The sequence below is a fragment of the Penaeus monodon genome, unplaced genomic scaffold (assembly GCF_015228065.2).
Source record: "Penaeus monodon isolate SGIC_2016 unplaced genomic scaffold, NSTDA_Pmon_1 PmonScaffold_256, whole genome shotgun sequence".
NCBI lineage: Eukaryota > Metazoa > Arthropoda > Malacostraca > Decapoda > Penaeidae > Penaeus > Penaeus monodon.
The window spans coordinates 51,318-58,817 of NW_023655918.1; the positions used below are offsets into that span (position 1 = coordinate 51,318).

The window sequence follows — 7,500 nt, forward strand, 5'->3', positions numbered from 1 at the left end:
ACAACAATTTTGAAAAATTTTAAAGGGTTACCGGACATTCTCTAAAAATAACGTCTCAAAAAAGCAAAAACCCCTTTTTTTCTGCACCCCCCGTACTGCTGGTGAGGAAAAAAAAATCGACGCAGCGGGAAAATTTTAAGATTCCTTGGGGGACGAGATACAATGTGGCAAGAGATGGGGGCGTTTGGGAAGACTTTCCCAAACGGGAAGTCAAAAACCGGTTTTTATTAAAAGTGAGAGTAGTTAAAATAAAAATGAGATTCAAAACCGTAGTTTTTTGTAAATAGAGTAACTTTTACCCCATAGGTAATTATAGTACAATTATTAGTACAACAAATTTCAATTTGAAAAATTAAAAATTATAGCTTGGCTTTTTAATTTGAATGTTAGCTCATTTTACCATTGGGGAAATTAACAAACGAAACTGACAAAAAAAAATAAAAATTTTTTATAAGTTTTTCTCTATGTGTTGTGTTCTTTCTTTATTTCAGATAAAAGAGCTTCGAAAAAGACACAACGCCATTCCTGTTGTATTGACAATCATCCTGTTAATTCTGAAAGAGCTCGGTGGGAGAGGACCAGTTTTCACCTACTCTGTGTACATGTTCCGTGACGCGGGAGTGCACCCGGTGCTTCTACTGACATGTTCTCGGTGTTGCCCGTTTGCACCGTTGTGTCTGCATGCTTTTCGGATGTGGGGTCGCAACCCCCCCTTGTGGCATCAACGCTGGTCTGTGCGGTTCGGGGCGGGGGGGGGAAGCCTCCTCTGCCGGGAAATTTGGGAAGGTGCCGCGTGGTCCCCCTGGTCTGAATAGTGTTTGCTATGGGTTTAGGGGCTAGGTCTTGGACCCATTTTTTGGGTGTTATTGGAGAACTTCCCCAAAACACCTGTCAGATCTCTGGCATCGAAATGGCCTATTTGGTGGTTTCTTACATACTTTTCTAAATTTTTTTTCCCTAAAAATACTCGATTTTCCCCTTTGGCCACTTTGCTTCTTTTTTGGGGGAGCAATCTGGACGCCCCCCTAGGTTGTTTCTTTTTCCCCCGAGACAGCAGGCAGAACATTGAAGGACATGGAAAAGAACTGTGTGGTCCAGGGAAGGCAACAAAACAGAGATAACCCGCTTTCAGAGGAAATCTCCCGTCAGTTGCAACCGTGAGTACTTTGTAAAATATTTGATCACCCAAAATTCTGCCAACCGATATCCCTAATCTTCTATCCATCTATACAAACCAAACAAACAAAAAACACAAAAAACCCCAACACACACACCACACACCCACCCCACAACACACAACACCACACACAAACACACACACACACACCACAACACACACCCACACACGCAACAGACCACACACACCCCAACACACACACACACACCACAAACACACACACACACCACACACACACACCACACCACACACACACACATGGTTATTTTTCGGTTTTTTTTTTTAGACCCTTTTCTACCCCTTTTTAAGTATCAAATAATTGTTGTATTTTTTTTTGGGCTTTTAAAGTTTGAAAGTCATTTTTTTAAAAAATGGCTAGTTTCACTGTTTTATCTATTAAAGATCTATCTATTCCCGTCTACCCCGGGTTGCTTCTTCCGGGGTTTGTTCACTTGAGCTGATAACCCTGTAAAAGCCCACTACTCTTATGTTCTTTTTTTATATGTCTTTCCTGCCTGGTTTTTCTTTATTGCATCATTTGTTTTTCCTTTCGACTCCTTTAGCGTTTTCTACTGGTACCGGTCACTGTTTCTTTATTATTTGAGTTTTAATTTTCCAATATTCCCTCTTTTGTTTTTTTATATCTTTGTTAGTTCACCAAATTCTGTTTTTTTCAGGGTGACGATCTTCTGACCTACTTTTTGTATAACGTTTAGTTTCTATCAGAGTTCTGGAGCTTGCTTGACGTCTTACCCCCATCCCACATGCAGCTCCCTTTTTTTTTTTTTGTTATTGAACTCTTGTTGTTTGGTCAATGTTGAGATCTTCCGTCGCTGAGAAGTGAATTCTGTTTTTGGAATGTTCAAGCTACATTCTGTCGCTCTGGTCTTATCAAGTTAGGCTAAATTTGGCCGCTGTTTTCCGTATGAGTTTATTTTTATTATATATTCCTTTTTCCTTTCTGAAGTGTATTTAAATTTGGGGCCTCTGGCCATTCGCTTTCGCTTTCGCTTGCCACATTTACGTTTATTAATAACTTTTCCATATTTTATTTTTAACAATATCGTGAGACTGATCTATTTGAATTATAAATTCAATTTGGATTTTTGAAGGTCTGATTGGCCTGATTATACTTGTTTGATTATACTTGGTCTGGGCAAACCTACTACCTGATTTTGTGATTTGCTGTACTTTATACTGGTGGTTTTGGTTTGGGCGTTCCTTAGTGAATTACTTGAGGAAAAACTGTAATACCCGTGTATACTGTTCCTCCTCGGTGTCCCTTTGGGTATGGGCAAGGTGATCTTGTCACTTTTGAATGCTTATGTGATATGGTATTCTTTTTCTGGTGGGAAAAATGTTTATTAATATATTAATGTTATTAATATTATTATGTATTTATTTTTCTATTCCTAAACCGTTGTTTCTATTCTTCTTTATCTATCTACTAACTGTGCACTCTCTACTCCTACTGTGGCAAACTGCTCCTACTGTGGATGTGGCTGTGGCAACTCTCGATCAGGCATTGGGACCGATATGAAATTTTATTTGTCACAAGTGAATTTGGAAACCATTTTTTTTATTGTCCTAGTTGGCACCATTTCTTGCATCCTTTCCGTTTAGATGGAGGCCTGTGAATATGCTGGTCCAATAGTAAATATTCTAGACTTGTGAGACATTTGGATGCTTGTTTTTATTTTGTTGGAATAAAAGCTCTATATATTCCGAAACTTTCTCTATTGTGTGACTATCACAGCTCACTTCTCACTCGTAATTTTTAAAATAATTTATCACTTATTATCGACATGACACTTGAGACCAAAAGCCATGCCACGGTACCTTTATGTGTGTATACATATATATATATATATATTATATATATCTATATATATATAATATTATATATATAAAATATATAATATAATATATATATATATATCTATATTGATATATATATATATATATATTAATATATATTATATATATATATATTATAGATATATATATAAAGCGCACACACACCACACACAACACAAACACACACACACACACACCACACACACACCACACACACACACACCCACACACCACACACACCACACACACCACACACTCACATCACGCACACACATAGAGAGAAGGGAGGGAGAATACTGAACTGGCACAAACCCCTTAGGTAGTTTTACGCTTGATGTGTTTTTCCCTTGTAAAGGACTACCTTTAAAACTGTCTGCACACGGTATTTAGACAATAGAGTATTTTAGGAGCACTGTTATTTACTATGACATTATTGTTTTTGCCTTACTTGTTCGCACTCCATATCGTTAGTCAAATAGTTTTCATTTATTTTCAAGTATTATCACGATGCTCAATGATGGACTACTGAATTGACTAAAAATTAATGCATGTAAGTGTCGAGTATATATATATTATATATTATAGATATATATATATATTATAATAATTATATATACTATATATAATACTATAATATCTGATATTATATATATACAATATATATGTTACACACATAAGGTGGCATGGTTTGTCAGTGATAATAAGTGATAAACAATACGAGTGAGAGTGTCTGTTGATAGTGCTACACAAGAGAGAAAGTTTCGTGAGATTATATAGCGTTTATTTCCAACCAAAATAAAAACAATTCATCCAAATGTCCCCTCACAAGTCTATAATATTTATATTGACCATGCATTCCTAGCCCCTCTTAAACTAGAAAGGATGCAGACGGTGCAAACTAGGAATATGGTTCCATTACTGTGACAATAAATTCATAAGGTCCCCAATGCTGATCGAGAGTGCACAGTAAGATAGAAACAACGGTAGAAAATAAATACATAATAATATTAATAACTGTAATCATATTAATAACATTTTTTCCCCACCAGCAAAAGAATACCATCTCACATACTCATCAAAGTTACAAGATCACCTGCCCCCCTACCCCAGGACCCGGGAACAGTACACGGTATGACAGTTTTCCTCAAGTATATTCACTAAGGAACGCCACCACCACCAGTATATAAGTACATGCAAATCACAAATCAGGTTCGGTTTGCCATACACGTATAATCAACAATATAATCAGCCATCAGACTTCAAATCCAAATTGCACTTATAATTTCAATATTCACGATATTGTAAAAAAATCATGGAAGTTATTATAAGTAAATGGTTTGGCAGCGAATGGCCGAGGCAAATTAAATTATCACTTCAGAAAGGAAGGATAAACTCCTACGAAACGCGGCCAAATTTAGCTACTTGAGACCAGAGCGACAGATTTAGCTTAACATCCAAAACAGATATTCACTTCTCAGCGTGACAAGATCTCAACATTGACCAAATCACGAAGAGTTCAATAACATAATAAAGGTAGCTGCAATGGTGGGATAGGTGGTAAAACGTCAAGCAAAGCTCCAGCAAGCTCTCTATAGAAACTAAACAGCTTATACAACAACGTAGGGTCCTGAAGTATCGTCACCATGAAAAAAACAGAATTAGGTGAACTAACAAGACTATAAATAACAGAAGGAGGGAATATGTACGGAATTCCAATACTCCAATATAATGAAAAACGTGATCTCAGTACAGTATGAAAACACTAAAGGAGACTCGAATAGGGAAAAATCAAAATTTATGCAATAAAGAAACCAGGCAGAGAAGAGACATATAATAAAAATGAATCATAAAGTAGTGGTTAGACTTTTACCGGGATTATTACAGCTCAGTGAACAACCACGGATAGAAGCGAACCATGGTGTAGACGGAAGTAGTATGATCCTTATAATAGATAACAGTGGGGAAAAAAAAAACTAGCCAATCTGTTTAACAAATGACTTCTCAAACTTCAAAAGGCTCAACAAAAATACAACAATTATCTTGATACTTAAAAGGGCATAGAAGGATCTAAAAAAAATACCGACCATACCCATGTTGGTGTGTGTGGTGTGTGTGTGTGTGTGTGTTGTGTGTTATGGTGTGTGTGTGTGTGTGGTGTTGATGTGTGTGTTGTGTTGTGTGTGTCTGTGTGCGGTGTGTGTGGTGTGTGTGTGTGTGTGTGTGTGTGTGTGTGTGTTGTGTGTGGTGTGTGTGTGTGTTGGTGTGTGTGTGTGTGTGTATAGATGATAGACAGATATAGGTATATCGCTGTTTGGGCAGAATTTGGGTGTCAACTATTTTACAAAGTACTTGCAGCAGGTCGGGCAACTGACGGGATGATTTCCATCTGAAACGCAGGGTTATCTCGGTGTTGTTGCCTTCCCTGGACCACAAAGATCTTTTCCATGTCCTGCAATGTTCTGCCTGCTGTCTCGGGAATAAGAAACAACACTAGGAGGGCGATAGCCAGATTTGCTCCCCCAAAGAGAAGCAAAGTCGGCCAAAGGCCAAGAGTCGACGTCATTTTCAGGAACACAAAATTGAGGATAAAGTATGTAAGAAATCCACCAAATATGGCCATTGCAGATGCCAGAGATCTGACAGGTGTTGGCAGAAGTTCTCCAATATACACCCAAGAAATGGGTCCAAGACCTAGCCCGTAACCGATAGCAAACACTATCTCAGATGCCAGGGGCACCCACGCGGCACCTTCCAATTCCAGGCAGAGGAGGCTTCCAGCCACGCCCTCAGACACCGCACAGACCAGCGTTGATGCCACAAGGAGGGGTTTGCGACCCACCACATCCGAAATGCATGCAGACACACACGTGCCTGCAAGGCGGGCAACACCGATGAACACTGTGCAGTAGAAGGCATCCGGCTGCACTCCCGCGTCACGGAACATGTACACAGAGTAGGTGAAAACTGGTCCTCTCCCACCGAGCTCTTTCAGAATTAACAGGATGATTGTCAATACAACAGGAATGGCGTTGTGTCTTTTTCGAAGCTCTTTTATCTGAAATAAAGAAAGAACACAAGCACATAGAGGAACAAACTTATAAATATTTATATTTTCCTCTGTCAGTTTCGTCTTGTTAATTACCAGCAATGGTAAAATGATGCTAACATTCAAATTAACTAGCCAAGCTATAAGTTTAATTTACAATTCGAACATTCTGTTGTACTAATAATTGTACTGATAATTACCTAGTGGTGGTAAAATGTTATCTCATTTTACAACAGTGAACTACGGTTTTGAATCTCAGTCTTATTCAACTACTCTGCACTTTTAATAAATACCTGGTTCTTGACTTCACTCTGTTCGGGAACTGTCGTGCTCCCAATCGCCTCCAGTTCTCTTGCCACATTGTCATCTCGTCCCCTAAGGAATCTTAAAGATTTCTCAGCTGCGTCGATTTTCTTCTTCCTCACCAGCCAGTACGGGGACTGCAGAAAAGGGATTTTTGCTTTTCAGAGACGTTATTTTTAGAGAATGTCCAGGTCAACCCTATTACAATTTTTTCACAAATTGTGTTAAGTTAATAGTAAGATTATTCAAGTAATTTCATTTGATATTTACAAGGCCTATCCCTCTCTTTCATAAATTAAAACTCTCTAAATACAGACCTCGGGCACAAGTAGCAGCACAAACGACAAGGGCACGAAAGGAGCAGCGGAAACAGCAGTGGCAGCGTCCCAAGAAAGAAATAATCCAGTAGTTTGGATACCAGCATACATACGCAGCCGAATATATCTGGAAGCACTAAAGCTATCCCGAATCCTGGCAGGATACAATTCGCAATCACTGATGTTTTATTTTTAAAAAAAAATGCAGTACTGTGTAGACTACCGTTGCACTGATCCCAGTAAGGCTTGTCGAGTACAGGAGCACCACAGGTAGGGACCGTATGCCTTCAGGAGCCAGAACCCGGCGATGGGAAACATCGCAATGACAAGTAGCCGTCGTGGACCGATATGTTCTGCTACAATACCCGCCAGTGGGGAGAACAGGGTGATCAGTATGAACGGTAGAGATCCTGAAAAGAAAAAAAAAAGAAAAAAAAAAAAAAAAAAAAAAAAAAAAAAAAAATATATATATATATATATATATATAGTATATATACTATATAATATTATGTGTGTTGTGTGTGTGTGTTTGTAGTGTTGTGTTTGTGTGTTGTGTGTTGTGGTGTGATACCTGCTGTAAAAAAAAAATAATAATACTCTGTACTTAAGATAGAAACCACTACAGCCACACTTCTCTCGAACGTCCGAAAACAGATCATTGAGTAGTTACCAAACCAAGCCACGTCATCCTCTGTCACCCTGAACTTGCTCGTGTCTTCTAGCTTCGGCAACACCGCGTTCCAGCCAAACATCATGTCCCGTAAGGAAATGTGTAAGCAACTAGAGCCAGCAGAACTGTT

The 7,500-nt window shown here is 38.6% G+C and overlaps 1 pseudogene; it reads right to left on the reverse strand.

The window, feature by feature from the left end:
* Positions 1-5,372: 5,372 nt before the first annotated feature.
* On the reverse strand, positions 5,373-7,455 carry LOC119570388 (annotated as a pseudogene).
* Positions 7,456-7,500: the final 45 nt, after the last annotated feature.